The sequence below is a fragment of the Bos taurus genome, chromosome 13, assembly GCF_002263795.3.
Source record: "Bos taurus isolate L1 Dominette 01449 registration number 42190680 breed Hereford chromosome 13, ARS-UCD2.0, whole genome shotgun sequence".
Classification (NCBI taxonomy): Eukaryota; Metazoa; Chordata; class Mammalia; order Artiodactyla; family Bovidae; genus Bos; species Bos taurus.
The window spans coordinates 59,844,127-59,860,205 of record NC_037340.1 but is presented as its reverse complement, the minus strand read 5'-3'; the positions used below and the strand labels follow the sequence as shown (position 1 = coordinate 59,860,205).

The window sequence follows — 16,079 nt, the reverse complement described above, 5'->3', positions numbered from 1 at the left end:
ATGACTATTTAAGACCACCATGTGACAAGAAGTGAGTTTAGTATCAACATCCCATGTCACAGATGAGAAAACTGAGGCCCAGAGAGGTGACAGGACTCGTCCAGGGTCACACGACCTGTCAGTGAGCCAACATGCTCTGGCCAGGTGCCACCACCGGTTCTAAGTACAGGCGGGTGTGGAAGTGGGAGAGGCCACCCCTATTCGGCGATGCTGGCATCGCCGCTCCCAAAATCTCTTGGAGCAAGATGCTAACTATCTCTTTAAGAAGGAAAGTGAAGACGGGGCGCTTACGCAGCTGCCGGCGAGCCGCCGACTGGCTGGTCCCCTGCATCCACCTCACCCTCCCTGTCCCTCCCTCCCTCCCGGCAGCCCCAGCCCCGGCGAGCACCCAGCTAGCCGCCTCCAGCAGGGGCTCCGGAGAGCAGTTCGGCGGCCTGGGCAGGGCAGCCGAAGCCATGGAAGCCTCCGCAGGTGATGACAGGGACCTCCGGGGACCACCGCCCCAGCGGTGCCGCCGCGGCCCAAATGCCAAGTGCGGGTGGGGGAAGGGGAGGCTCGGGGGAGCAGCCGGAGCGCCCAGCGGTCAGCCAGCCCTCCCGGCTTTTCGGGCTGCCGCGGCCCAGCTGTCAGCGGCTGGGGGACTCGACCGCCCCGGGTCCCCGCCCACGCTCACCCGCCCCTGTCTGTCTGTTTTCCCCACCGCCGCAGGTTGCTGATCTGGGCCAGGCAGCTGCAGCAGCGACTGCAGAGGCACTGCGCCAAGCCGGGCCGGAGCGGTGAGAGCCGCTGGCGGGGCTGCGGAGGGCGAGTGGACTCAGGTGAGGAGGCCTCGGCGGAGCCGGGAGAGGGGCCGCGTGTGCTGCACCGCTGCGGGCTGCGGGCGGGGGCCGCTCGCTGCGGTAGAATCCCTCAGAGGACACCAGCCGCGGAGGGGTTAACAGTGACTCATTCTTACCCTCCCTTCATTTCCCTACACCCTTCTAAGCGCCCCACCACCGCCACCACCTTGAAATTCACCAGTTAGAGGATGCTGGTAGCAGCAGAGAAGATGCCCGAAGTGGGCGATTTTAGGGGATTTTAGGGACCACCCCGTTTCTATTTGTCTTCCTGTTCCAGCATTTGGCAAACATTTAAGCCTCTTTCCTTCTTGGAGGAGGAAGGAGCAAGGGTACCTGAGGGTGGGGGGAGGATGGAACCTCAAACCCAGCCCAAGGTCAAGTGTCAATGACTGCTTCCTTCCCTTATTCCCCCCTGAGAAGAATCAAGGCCCTGCGGTAGATCTGGAAAAAAAAGGCCCCTGACCCCGTAGAGTAGGAGCTCTGAGCCTCAGTCTCCCTGGAGCTTCCTTGAGATGTGATAATTTCTCCTTCTGCTCCTCAGCTGGCAGCTGGGCTGTTGGAACACCAACTAGCCAGGGGAGTCCCACATTCCCTCCCTCACCCCTGCAGTCTGAGGAGAGGCCTGTTTCCTCTGCCTTCTCTGTCCATCTGGAGGTGGGATGGGCTGGAGTTGTTCCCCCAAAGAAGGTGATCTCTGCAGGCAGGGTGGGGGAGGGAAGGTGCCAGAGATTGGGGTCTTGATGTCCCTTAGCCTGCTCAGAGGCCCCAAGTAGCCATCTTAAAATCCTTTAGGCGTGGGTGTCTGTCTGCTTGTCTGTTAAATGCAGGAGTTGGATTAGATGGTCTGTTCGATTTTAATATGCCATTCAAGCAGCTCTTACATGTCAGGGGGACATCTCTATTAAAAGCAATCTAGAATTTAAACTTGGGTCTATGAAATAATTGGGGTTTCCTCAGTTGATCTCTTTAAACTCAGGACTTCTCAAGGGAAGCATTGACTGTGTGGGCCTTGTAGAACTGGAGGCGTCAGACAGTCCTGTATTGGCATCTCCATGCCATCACTGGAATGACCTTTGTCAAGCTACTTCCCTCCCCCAAGCTTCAGTTTCCTCATCTGTAAATCTGGGAAGAATTTGTCAGAGGGTTGATGTGAAGACTGAATGAGACCTATATGAAAGCACTGAAAATACTGCCCATGCCTGGCACATAGTAGGTTCTCAGGGATGTGGGACTTGGGAGGTAGACTGGAGGAAGAGGGGAGGAGTGGCTCCTCTTAGTCCTGTGCTTTCTCACCTCCCCACCAGTCTCTTCCACATCCTTATAGATGGTTCCCTGCCAGGGGATAATGTGTGCTGGAGTGGGCTGGGCTGCCAGGCTGAGGGGCCTAGGAAGCAACCAGGAGGTACAAACATTTCCGGTGCAAGGATACTGATATCATTCCAGCAAATGGTGGTCCCAAGGAGGCACATGTAGCCCAGCACTGGGTTTGGAAAATGTTGGCATCAAAGAGCAGAGTCCCTTAGGGAACAGAAGCATCAAAATCTTATGTGCTGACAGGGAGGCAGGGACCAAGCCTTCCTGTTTTCACCTGGATCCCACTCCTGCTTCCTTGCACTCCAGGAGTCTCTCACTAGAATCTCCATGAGATAAGGAGGCCAAGACTTTGGTGTCTGTATTTCCTATTCTTTATCATCCCTCCTGCTGTCCTGTTCAGCCTTACATTCACCCTTTCTCGTTGCGGTTTATTCCACAGATACATTCTGCCTCTTGACAGCATGATAAAGAAGGCTCCCCATAAGGGTAGTGCAGGGTATTTTGCTGCTGCACCATTTGGGCCATAAGAAATTATTTCCCCAGCTCCACTACATCCCCATTAGTTTGTGAGCTCCTCCCGGCAGAGGCCTGGACTTTTTTCTCTCTCTGTCTTCAACCTCTAGCCCATGGCTAGGCATAAAGCAGGTCCTCAGTAAGTGTTGGATCAAATAAGTTTGAGGAAATTATGTCCCTAAGCCAACTAGGTTAGAGAGAAACTGCGGGAGTGTGTTGACAGTGTAGGGAAAAGCATTGTTAAGTATAGTACTGTGCCAATTGTTGGCTGTCATTATTATTGCTCTTACTATTGCTATTGCCAGTGGCCAACAGTTGTTTCACCTTCTCCCTGAGTCAGGCTTGAAGGAACTAGATGTGCCTTTGGGAGTGATGATGGTGGTTCTGGCTGGTGAAAGATGAGCATAAAGAGAAGAAAATTGGGAAGAGAATGATTCCAGCCTCTTCTTGTATTTCGGGGAAGGAGCAGATAAGGAGAATCAAACAAGTCAAAATGGACATGTAGCAAAAAATCAGGAGACCCAGGTCCCAGGTCTTGTTCTACTACCACCGCACTGAGTGACCTTGGGCCAATCATAGCTCCTCTCAGGACCTCTAGTTCCCCAGGTATAAAGTGAGAAGACATGATCCTGAAGCTTCCTTCTGCTTCTGACATTTTGTCAAGTGGATTTTGTTGAATAAAAGTAAGACAACTATTATTACTCTGAGTATTATTTATGGAATAGCAGACCATTACCTATTTCAGGTAATCCTTGTAACAGATTATACTGATGTGAAAGTAGAGGAGTCTGAGGCTTAGAGAGAGTGACCTTCCTAAGGCTACAGAGCTCCAAGTGGCAGAACTGTTATCCGACACCTGGTCTATCCGAGTCGAAAGGGTGAGCTTTTGCAAAGGTTTCGCTACCTCCGCTTCTAGTCGCTGTGAGGTGTGTGTACACTTGTAACTGTGCCTAGGGCTTTGGAGAAGGGGAAGCTGTGAAGGATTCTTGACAAAAGATCAGGCATTTCTCCAAAGGGACTGTTGCGAGGGAACTTGCTGGGTTGACGAGTGTGTGAGTTAGTGCTGTAAAAGTCTTCCTTGCTGCGTGAGCTCGGCTTTGCTGATGATTGGCCGGTGCCCCTTTACCCAGGAGAACGGCTGGGAGTGAATGACAGTCATGACAGGCACACGTTTTGAGCTCCTCCTAGGTCCTGTGCTCTGTTTTACACAGGTTCACTTACTCTTCAAATAATCCTACTATGTGGGCTTAGACTTTAATCTTACCCATTTTATAAGTGAGGAAGCCAGGGCAGTGAGACAAAGGATCTTGCCCAGAGTTACACAGCTAAGTTGTGGTAGATCCAGAAACAGTTTAGCTGAGAGTTGAAAGAACTGCTTTTAGTCTGAGCCTTCTCACTGACAGCGTGACTTCAGGTTAGCCAGTTTCTCTCTGCATGTCCTAAATGCACTGGACGCCTCTATGACTCTAAAGGGCCTAAATGCTGCCTTGTCCCAGAACAAGAGTGGAGTTTCCTTGTCCGGCTAAACATGGATCAGCCTTTGTTTATTATTTATTTATCAGGCCCTGTTCATGCCTTGGAGAAGGAAATGGCAACCCACTCTAGTGTTCTTGCCTGGAGAATCCCAGAGACAGGGGAGCCTGGTGGGCTGCTGTCTATGGGATCACACAGAGTTGGACACGACTGAAGTGACTTAGCAGCAGCAGCAGCAGCAGACCAAGCACATAGGATACAGAAAAGAGTAAGAGGCGATCCCTAATTTCAAGAAGCTCACGGCTAATAGAGGAAGACAACTATCTAAGCCTGTGGGTATGGTTGGACTATCTAGGAGCTGTGACAACACTGATGTGGATGTAATGGGACAGGGAGAAAGGGATGGCCTCTTCCTCCTCTCAGGAAGACTTTAGAGAAATGATGCCATTTTCTGCATTAAATTTGTGTATAATAGTAATAATAATAAATGTTCTACCCAGATTAGGATGTTTCCAAGGAGTTTTTGACTCTTGACTGCAGCAACCCAAAAAGTGGCCACAATCTGAGGGACCATCCCAACTCACTCTGTGGCTCAGTTCCAAAGGAGCCATCCATTTGTCTCAGGGGGCCTGGAATCCTCCCTGTCATCAGAGGCCTCTAGAAGCAGGACTCTGAGGCTCCTCTTGGAAAGCCTGTCTAGTGCCTATAACCATCCAGTGGGCTTGGGGACTTCTTCCTCATGTCATTATCCCACCTGTCCAGACCACCCGACACCTGGAGAGGTGAAGGCATTTAGCCAAGATTACTCAGCAAGGCTGGGATCAGAACTCTGGCCTTATGGGGACTGCATTTCTGAGCCATAAGGGTGTCTTTCTACATCTAGGTCACTAGGGACCTAAGGGGCCGTTTCTTCATTTGATGGGCAGCTCACACCGAGTAGAGGTTTGATGCAGATGATGTGAAGCTAAGGGCCCTTAGAGAGAGGAGGCCTGTGTTCCCAAGCTGCTTTGTACTGCCTGATGAACAGGTATTTATGAAGTGTTTGTCATATGCTAGCACCTCTGTACTGAGGTGCTGAACCAACCGAAAGAGAACACCTGGGAAGCAGCTTGGTACAGTGGAAAGAGCAAGCGCCGAGGGGCCAGGAGACTGACCTCAGCTCTGCCAGGACTCCCTGGGTGGCCTGAGGCAAGGCTCTTTGCTTTTCCACACCTGCAAAATGATAGGCAGAGGTGGTGATCTCTTCAAGCACTGACTGGTTAACAATTCCGCAACACTTTCTTCTGTTCTAGAACCACTTTAAGGGATACAAGAGTGGATATGATACAGATAACTGTAACCTGAGGAAGAATGAGATAAATATAACTAGAGGTATGAACACATGCTCTGTGGGTTTGCTGGAGGGAGAGGGTTTGGGAAAGGCTCAGTTCAAAAGCTACCTCTTCAGAGATAGGATGAGATGCGGATCAAGGTGGGGGGGGGTGCGGTTTGAACCATGAGGAGTAGCAGAAACATGCTTTCATTCTGGACAGGAAGGCTGTATAGCAGAGCAATGGTCCTCAGATTTCAAAGATCAGTACATTTGAGAATCCATCCTAGGTTGGCCAACTTTTTACTCTGCCGAATAAGGACAAATTACACTCGTTCTGTTTACTGTTATAGTCATATAGAGAGAAAAAGGACATTTTAATACCTTTATCCCCAAAGTAAGAAGGCTATATTAAATCAGGGAAAAAAATGATTCCTTCAAATCAGATGCATTTTGCTTTATTTAAAAACTCACTACAGGGATTTCCCTGGTGGTCCAGTGATTAAGACTCCAAACTGCCAATGCAAGGGGCCTGGGTTTAATCCCTGGTCAGGGAACAGGCTCTCACATGCCACAACTAAGACCCAGTACAGCCAAATAAATAAAAATAAATACTTTTAAAAGTCTCATTGCATTGTCCATATTTTGCAGCAGACCAGGGAGCTTCCCAGGTGGTGCTAGTAGTAAAGCACCCGCCTGCCAAGGCAGGAGAGAGAAGAGACACAGGTCCAATCCCTGTGTTGGAAAGATCCCCTGGAGGAGGAGGATCCACTCTAGTGTTCTTGCCTGGAGAATCCCATGAACAGAGGAGCATGGCAGGCTACAATCCATAGGGTCACACAGAGTCGGACACAACTTAAGTGACTTTGCACACACTCACTGTCCTTGAGTTTGGCTCTGAAGTCAGGCTGCTTGGGCTCAAATCCTGGCCAATTTTTTCTCTAGAGCCTCTGCTTCCTCATCTGTAAAATGGGGACATGACACTGTCTATCTACCTCCTAAGGTCACTAGAGGAGGTCCATATGCTATAGTAAAACATGTAAAGGAAGGAACCTCAAACTCTCTTGTCCATTTTGGGCTTTGGAAGATGATAGCAAATTGGAGAGTATTTACTTGAAAGAGGCAGCTGCTAGCCTGCCTGCCACTCCTGCCACGCAAGAATGTGGGTCACATGTTGTCGGATCTTCTCATTTATAAGAAAGAAACCCAGGTATTTCCCTGGCTGTACAATGGTTAGGACTCCATGCTTCCACAGCAGGGGGCATGGATTCGGCCCCTGGTCGGGGAACTAAGATTCCACAAGCTGCATGGCCAAAAAATAAATAATTACAATAATAAAAAATAAGACAGAAATCTGAATGTTTGTGACATCTTTTGATTTTTTTTTAATGTGACCAACTAGGCAGCCTTTTAAAATACGCCCATTAAAGTGTGTCTGTATCAGGCCATCAGTCTGTGCTTCCTGATGTACAGTGTTAGATGCCAGACATGTAGTGCTCATAGCTGTTGGCTGAGGATGAGGACAGAGAAAGGAAATGAAGCTGAGAGTGCAGACCTGGACCAGGGATGCCCTCCCTCTCTTCAAGACAGGGGAACACATTGCTTTGGCCACTTGGATCTTCTGCTTCTGGCCGCCTGCTTCAAAGGCCCAGTTTGTGCCCCTTCGCTTCTGGCAGCACTGTCAGGAAGGAGTCTCTAGAGACTGAGGCTTCCAAACCCCTCTGAGCCCCTGGAACCTGCCAGCCTCCCTTCCACAGGGTCTTTGGAAGCTTGATCAGCAGCCTCAGAAGGGGGAATTTGACTGATGGCCAGTGAAGCCGGCACAAAAGCTACCCTTGAGAAGCAGGTGTGAGGAGAGGTGCTGGTATCTCCTCAGCAGGAGGGGCATTTCTTGTTCTCTGGAAGCCACGCTGGTTCTACCACCTCTGCCTGGGTTATGATGAGGTCTGGACAGTAAGTGATCTCTTTTTGACAGCTCTGCCACATAGCCACCCCCAAGGAAAAGCTGGGATCTGATTATGAAGGAAGCCTAGAGTGTTCTCAGAGAGGACCTCCTGATTAGCTGGAGGAACCCCACTGACGTGCTTTCAAGGCATTCTGGGATTCAGACTAAAACCACTGAGGACAGTTTACATTTTTGTGGCTCCACTTAATCAAATATTCATCAAGCATCTACCGTGGTCAGGCTTTACCCGGGCCACCGTGGGGGAATGCAAAGAAATGTTTCCATTCGTTCATTCAGCCAGTGTGTACAGTGTCCAGTCTATAAGCAGGTACTGATGTTCAGTCCCTCCCACTCAGGGAGATTTTGAGGCTGATAAAGATATATGGATGATACATGGAGCCTGGCTCATAGAAATATTAGTAACAGCTGCCATTGGATTGCGTGCCTTCCGAGTGTTAGATGCTAGGTTGTAGTACCTGCTTTAGAGAGTGGGTATGGGGATTGAATGGAGTCTTCATTTGAACACTTACTGTGCCTGCCACATGCTGGTGCTCAGTAAAAGGGTAGCTGCTTTACAGTAACCTTGCAAACTGGGCAGATCCAGAAGAAAGGCCAAGACACTTGTTAGAAAAACAAGACGCAAAACAACTCAGTCCCACTTAGCTTATGTTATCCTCATTTTATAGATGAGGACACTGGGGCTCAGAGAGGGGAAGTAGTTTGTTCAGAGCTACTGTGTAACAAGCTGGTCTGTTTGGCATCAGAGCTATGTTCTTTCTTCTAAGCCATATTGCTTCAAAAAAAGTAGTTAATGAATAAAGCAATAAAGCTACTATTCAACAGGTGAGGCAGTGCCACCTGGTGAGGTGGGGCATTTTTATAATTGAGGAAGCTGAGACCAGTGGAAAGAAGGAACTGGCCATACTCGTGTAACCAGAAAGTGGTGGGGTTGGAACCCCAACCCAGGCATGTTGGACATGGCTTCCCACACTGCTGGGATGGAATATGGTCATCAGGTATGAAGATAGTTGTATGCGGAAACTCAAATTTCAGTCACGTGAGAGATCTTGGGCTTCCACATACCCTGAAGGGCAGTCCCCAGATCAGCACTTACAGGTGCCAGCCAGGGAGGACAATTTAGGCTCAGTTCAAAGGAAAAACATGCTAAACTGAAAAACCATCTAGCAATGAAGCAGTATATTTTGAGAGCTAGTTTCTCATCTCTAGGCTGCTCCCATAGGTCTTGATGTTCTAGAAGGAATTCTTGCAATGTGATGGGATGTGGAATGGCGATGCTCAATAGTCTTGTAATCTAGAGGGTCGGGAATTCTAGCATAGGACTGGTCACAGGTGATGCAAGCAGTGAGTGCTACTGGCGTCCCCAAGATAAAGGGTAACCGTAGGCTGGGGCTATCTGGGAACGCTTCCTAGTGGGAGGAACTAGAGCAGGATCTGAAGGGTTGGGGAAAGGGAGAGGAGTAGGACTGGGTAAGCTGAGCAAGTCCTAGGGTGGTGAGCCCACCAGTCTAGCTGGGCTGTAGGGTTAGTACCTCTCAGCGAAGGGCAGTCCCCTGTTCTCCAGAGCTTTTTTAAATGGTAGAAATGGCACAGGGAATCCTGGGTCTTTCCCAAAGCCTCATTAGGAGGCTAGTTTGGCACCACGTCCCCCTCTTCCCTCCAAGCCACTGCTCCTCTCTTCATTGTACCACTCACCTCCTTCCATCCTCCCTTTCGGAGGTGGCAGACTTCGGACATGGAGCTCTCCTGGGAGACATGTATGCCAAATGTGGCCTCTGCAGTGAGGCGAAGCCTAGGGCGCTGACCAAGGTCACCTTCCTCTCATTTGGGGCACAGAGCTGAAGCCGACCTGGGCCTCCTAGGGGCTACTTGCTGCTCAGGGTGAGCTCTGGCTTCAGAGTCAGGCCTGGCTCATCTCCAGTTCTGCTGCTTGTCAGCCTGAGACCGCAGACAAATTGTCTTACTCCCCACCCTCCCCTCCCAGCCCCCACCCCTGGGCCATGTTCTCATCTACCAAAGAGGGATCGATCATTCATGCCTGAGAGGAGAGGATGATCTGCCAAAAGGGCATGGCACATGGCAGATGGCCCCGCAAATGCGCCTCCTTTCTATGGCCTCAATTGCTTCTCTCCCCTCTGGGTCCCAACCCTTGTCCCTGCGAATGATAAGAGGCACAGGGATGTGTGACATGGCCTATCCTCCTACCGCTCTTCAAGGAAAGTATTATTATAAAAGAGGAAGTCGAGTCACAGGGAATTGAAGCGACTTGTCTTTTGTATGTGGCTGAGCTACCAAATAACCAATTCCTGAGCCCACTTCTCCCCATTCCTTTTTCTCCCTTTGCTTTTTCATTCTCTTTTCTCTCCCTGTTTCTGCTCCTTTGGGCCTGTGGGTATCCATTCCTCCCTCCTCAGCCCTTAGCTGGGCTCTTCGGAGCAAGATTACCAGCCCTGGGGCTGATTGGAATGAGCCAGCCTAAGAGCTAACGAAGGGTATTTTGCTGCTTCAGAAATGTCCGTAAGGGGCCCTTGGTCAAATTCTATCCCAGTCAGCAGTATTCCCTCCACAGGCCCCTCCTTTCTACCTCCTTTACTTAAATTCACCCTGAAATTTTCTTCCCATCACCACTGCTATCTCCCCATGTTCCCATCTGTCTCAAGGCCCAGTTCATGTGCTATCTTTCAGGAGTCCCTATTCGTCAGCTCCTTCCCGGAGCCCAGGCTCCTAGTCACCAAGCCTAGCTCTGTGAGCTCAGAGGATGGAGAGCTCCTGACCCTCCACGCCCTCCCATTTCCTGCACTACAGAGAGCAGCCCCCAGTACCCAGGGCCCGGCCTAGAGCTGTAGGACTACTTGAGCCAACTCCCTGGCTTGTGGCTGCCTTCTAAAAACAGGGGGCGGGTAGGCTCCATGCCTAGGAGAGGATGGGCCTCAGAGTTGTTAGGACTAGCAGGAGATGGCTGTTGTGAGGAATCTCAGAGGCTAGCCTTCCAGTGAAGGAGCCCAGGATCCAAGTCTGGACAACATCAGATCCCTCACCCTGCTCTCTGAGTGGTCAGCTGAGAGCACGGACTTTGGAGCTGGACAAGTTGGACTGCCACCTTGGTCTTGATCGTGGACTTACTTTGTGACTGTGGGAAAGTCACTTGATTTCTCTGACCCTTTTGTTTCCTCAGTAGTAAAAATGGGCTTCATAGTCATAATTCCAGCCTCATGGGAGCAAAGCTGGGTAGAGAATTAAACTAGATTAGAAATCCCATGTGTGTAAAGCCCACAGCACGGGGTTTAGCACACAGTAGGTGCTTAATAAATGCTAGTACCTTACACCCAGTTAGAAGGAAAGAACTTTATAACTTCTCTAGTTTTCCAAAGATCTGATACATCTTTGGTTGGTAGTGAGCTCCCTTCTCACTGGAGGTATTCAAACAGTCTAGGTGACTGCAGAACAGGACTGTTATTCAGAGAAATGGTGCTTCGATCAGCATCATTGGAAGTTGGGCTTTGAAATCTTCACATTCTTTCTTGTCCTTAAGTTCTGTGATTCTGTGAAGACGTTGACTCAGATCTCCTTAGTCAATTATGAGAAACAGTTGGGGTTTGGCTTGAATGTCTGCTTAGCACAGATAAAAGACAAAAATCTGCTGGAGTTATGAGCTAATTGAAGGCTTTCTCCCAAGAAATGACGAGGCTAGAAACAAAATCAGGTCTAAGAAGAAGAGTTCTCACACACCCTATGAAGGGAACCCGGCTGGGATGTTTAGGGTATGAGGCTAAATGTGTAGGCTGACTTTTGGGAAGGCTACACCATGGTCGATAGCGTGAACTGCCCAGAGCAAGGCCTGTGCTTGATTTGCCTCTGAATCCCCAGTGCCCAGTGCAAGCCAGGCATACAGGAAGTGCTCTGGACAAGTAATGAGCGAATGGCAAATAGCCTTGATGTTTTTTGCAGATGGAATCTCTTGAGTTTAGAGACTCTTAGAACTTCCTAGAGGCCACGTGGTGGTTTCCTACTCAGTGCATGGACGTCCGTGCATCTGTGTCCATGTCTGTGCATGTGCCAGGCTTCCAAGAAAGACCCCTCCTGCTTGCTGCTGCCCTGCCGTCTTCTCTTTCTCTGGCCTCTTCCCCTCCTTCCAGCTCTTGATGTATACATCAAGCTGCACCTACTTAGAAGTGTGACTTTTAACATGGGATGTGACCCATGAAACTATCACCACCATTAAGATAATTAACACATCCATCAACCCCCAAAGTTTCCTCTTGCACCTTTATAGTAATTCCTTCCTCTCATACCTCCCTCTCCATTCCCCTCCCCAGGCAACCACTGATCCGCTTTCTGTCACTTTAAATTACTTTGCATTTTCTAGAATTTTTATATCAATGGAACCATGTAGCGTATACTTTTTTTGATTGGGGCAGAGGGTCTGGCTTCTTGCACCTGGCCTGATTATTTAGAGATTCACGTTGTTGTGTTTATCAATAGTGTATTCCTTTTTACTTCTGAGTAGTACTCCACTGTGTGTAAGGGTAAACCACGATTTGCTTTTCCCTTTGTTTGTTGATGGACATTTTGGTTTTTTTCTAGTTTCTTGCTATTACAAATAAAGCTACTGTGAACATTTGTGTATAAGTCTTTGTGTGGATATACCTTCTTATTCTCTGGGGTAAATACCTAGGAGGGAAGTGGAATGGCTAGGTCCTTTAGTAAATGCATATTTAAGTTAAAACTGTCCAAGTGTTTCCAAAGTGGTTGTGCCATTTTACATTCCCAGCAGCATGTATGAGAGTTCTGGTTTCTTCACATCCTCAAAGCACTGAGTATGATCAGTCTTTTTATCATTAATCATCCAATAGGTTGTATAGCGGTGTCTCCTTATGGCTTTAATTTGCATTCTCCTAATGACTGATGATGTTGATCATCTTTTTGTGTGCTTATTTGCCATCTCTATATCTTTGGTGAATTATTTGTTCAAAAACTTTTCCAACTTTTAAATATTTAACCGTTTGGCTGTCTTACTATTATTGAGTTGTAAGAGTTCTTTATGCATTCTTGATACAAGTTCCTCATCAAATATATATTTTGCAACCATTTTCTCCTAACCTCTGTCTTGCCCCAGAGGGCCCTCTGGGAGTTTAAGACTTAATGCGTGTGTGTACGTGTGTGTGTAAGAGAGAGAAACTAGCTTCCTGGGAGACTCTAGCTTCTGAATTCAATCCTTCTCTACTAGCATGTGGAATCACAGGACAGACCTAGAAGTACTTCCTAACCTAACCTCAACAACTTCATTTTGCAAACAGGGGGCCTGAGTCCCTGAGACCATGGGGTGTGGTGTTAGAGCCCACACAGACCTCTGATCTCTAGAGGAAGAGGGCCCAGGCTGGAGGTCTTGATGTCTTGATTCCTGTGACCCCAGAGAGGCAGGTCACCTCTTTGCACCTCCCTCACCTTGTCTGTTCTATGGGCACAACTGTGCCTTCCTGTGGATGAGAGGCTGGTGCAGAGCTATCTCCCTGACCATCCCAACTCCAAGGACAAGGAGTGTGTCAGCACCACCTGTTGCCACAAAAGGCTTTCAGGAGACAGAGGAGGAGGCGCCATGAATTCATTAAGGAAGGCCAGGTTTGAGTTGCATGGGCTAGAACAGTGCAGGGCAAATTTCTCTGCTTTGCTCTGGGCATGTGAAGCCTGAATCAGGACATCATTATCTCTTCTGCCAGTGCCCTTTTGAAGCTCTCCAGCAGATACATGCTGTGTGTGTGTGTGTAGGCTTAGAAACCCTCAAAAGATGGAAGATAGTGATCCATAGCTGATGTGTGTTAACAGCCCATGTCTTATTGGTGTAACAAGTGCTCCAAAAGTCAGAGGTTACAGTTCGGCCACCATGGCTGAGCTGTGAACACTGTCTTCTGTGGAGCCACACACAGACATCTGTACTTGAATTCATCCTGGAAGATAAGCAGGTGGAAGAAGCTTGGAAGGGTGCTCTAGGTGGAGGGCACTGCACATGTCAGAGCATGGTGAATCCACAGGATGAATCAGTGAGAGTGAAGATGCTTGGGAAGGTGTGATGGGAGGTGAGGCCGACGACAAGGAAGGCAGAGGCCAGGTGGTCACACAGTTCCATGAGGTTGGGGTGTTTCCTCCATTTATAGATGGGGACACTGAGGTACCAGCTCAAGAAGGGGCACCCTCAGGTCTGTGAGTCAGTGGCAGAGCTGAGTGTCCAGGTTCCCAGTTCCATGCTCTCTCTCCTGTGCTGGGCTGTGTCCCAGGACAGATGGATGGTGACACTCCCTCAGGGCCCATTCCCGGTGCCTGCATTGACTATGTGGGGTTCTTAGGCCCTGATCACCTGGTTGGCTGCCCCACTTCCTTCAGCTGGTGTCCGCTAGGCCTTGATTCTGAACACAGTCCTGTTCCTGGCACCTGGGAGACTCTGAGCCACTGAAGGCGTGATGCCCACTTCTCTTTTGGCCCTCACAGGCTAAACAACAGCTAGCCTGACTCTAGCCAGGATGTTACTGCTCACAGTGCACAGGCCAGAACTGCCACCACCACTCTGGACACTTGTATGTTTTAACTGGGTGGATAGCTCCCCCAAACAAAAATAGGGTTCTGTTATTAAGGGAAGAGGGGAGAGGAACATCGGATGGGCAGTGATGAGTGCCCATCACCCCCACCTATCCAGAGGCCTGGGCATCATCACGGTTCTTCCCTCTCTTTGGTTTGCCCATCTCTTCCAAGCCCTGTTGTCCCCATAAATTTCTCTCAAAGCCATCTTTGCTTCTCTCACCTCCTCTCCTTTTCTCCCGTCTTCCATCTCCCGGTGCCTCTGCTCATTTCTTCCAGCCCACTCTCAGCAGAACTGGTACAGGGTTGCCTTCCATGCTCTAAACCTGAGGTTGTCCTTCCTCTGCTCATAACTTTTTACTGTAGCCTCAAAAGGTGCTCCCACAGCACCCAATCTCCCCTCTGCTCCCTCTGGGCCCTACACTGTCTGACCGGTGTGCCCAGCCCCTTGTCTCTGCCCTCCTCCCGGAGGCCTCTGGAATGTTGACTCCCGCCCCCTGTGCTCAACCTGGAATGATCCCCACAGACAGCTCTGCATCCACCCGCAGAAACCTGCTCCTGAGTTCTGCAGAGACTTTCCATCCTCTTCCCAGCCCCTCCCTGACACACACTCTGATTACTGGGACCACTGGGGAGAACCCAGTGCACATAGACACTTGGTAAACATTGACCAAAATGGCCTTGCCAGAGCTGCCACACAGATAAGAAGGGCTGTGAGTAGGAGAGAGAGAAAGCTTGAGGGGGCATGGAGGTAGGCCACTTTTGAGCTCAGGCTCTCCAGGAGGCCTCAGTTTCCCTCTTTGCCATGTGGGGATGAGGACACTTGTCACTAGCCAAAGAGATGCAGAAAGACCATCTTGGGTAATTCTTGTGTTTGAACTGGAACTCCTTGCCTTTTAGGAGACAGAACTAAGTGCCTGTGGTTTTATCGAGGGGAAATACAGCTGCTGTGCATATGTTTTGGGGGGAGAATCAACTGGCAACTCAACTCTTTAGCAAAGCAGTTTGCAGCATATTCATACTCTTTAACCCTATAAATCTCTCCTGGGGATTCATCCTGAGGAAATAATTCTAAATACAGAAAAACATTTATGCACGAAGATGCCTACTGTGGCATCCTTTTTGAGAGTGAAAAAGTCTAAATGTTTAACAAAAGGGGATGTTAAGGATAACCATGATGGAGCCATGACATGGACTATTATATAGCCCATAAGATACTTTTCATAAAGAAAATGCCATATCATGGGCAATTCATAAACTGTGTTAAATTTTTGAAAGATACAAAGATGCCTCTCTACCATGGCTATAACTATGTAAAAATAACACCCCCACCACCACCCCCCACCAACCAATACAGTTTTCCTTTTATGCTTAGAAAAAACTAGAAGGAGCAACAGTAAAATTAATCAGTGGTTTATCTTTGAGTAGCAAAACTGGAGGGTTTTTTTTTTTAAGGTGCATGCTACTTTTATAGTTGGAATGTGTTAGTTCCTCAGTCATCTCCAGCTCTTTGCAACCTCATGGACTGTAGCCAACCAGGCTCCTCTGTCCATGGAATTCTCCAGGCAAGAATACTGGAGTGGGTTGCCATGCCCTTCTCCAGGGGATCTTCCTGACCCAGGGATCAAACCAGGGTGTCTCGCATTGCAGGCAGATTCTTTACCATCTGAGCCACCAGCAAAGCCCTATAGCTATAGTAACAATATTCATAAATAGAGCTATATTTAAAATTTAAAAATTATCCAGTTGTAGCTAATTTGTGACCTTCTTGGGATGAGTTATGTCTCTGGGCCTTGGTTTATAAAATAAGGAAATGGAATTATGGCTCATTGGGTAGTGTGTGCCAGGATTCTTCACAAGCATTATCTGATTAAAATTCCCAATGGAAACTCCATGTTGCAGATGAGGAAGCCAAAGGCCATGGTCAGTCCTCTGCTGAGAATTAAGTTTCCAGATGGATTCTGCCCTTAGAAAAGCCCCTGCTCTGTACGCCTCCTCAAGGGCCCCTGTGATTATGAAGATGTTTGTGTGCTCCGGAGAAAAGTCAGGAAGAGGGACACCTGAGAGCCTTGTGTCAACACAGCCAAGAAGAGTTTAG

At 48.9% G+C, this 16,079-nt stretch overlaps 1 protein-coding gene across 4 annotated transcripts in view; it reads left to right on the top strand.

Moving 5' to 3' along the window:
* Window positions 1-342: 342 nt before the first annotated feature.
* The window catches only part of SNPH (syntaphilin), a 45,084-nt gene continuing 29,347 nt past the window's right edge, over window positions 343-16,079 (top strand). For 2 of the 4 annotated variants that reach the window (XM_015474255.3, XM_025001172.2), the window contains exons 1-2: window positions 344-471; window positions 709-818. The gene's annotated coding sequence lies outside the window, so the exon portion shown is untranslated. Of the gene's footprint in view, window positions 472-708; window positions 819-5,431; window positions 5,511-16,079 lie in introns of all 4 variants that reach the window. The other 2 variants (XM_059893003.1, XM_010811622.4) reach the window with 2 other exon arrangements.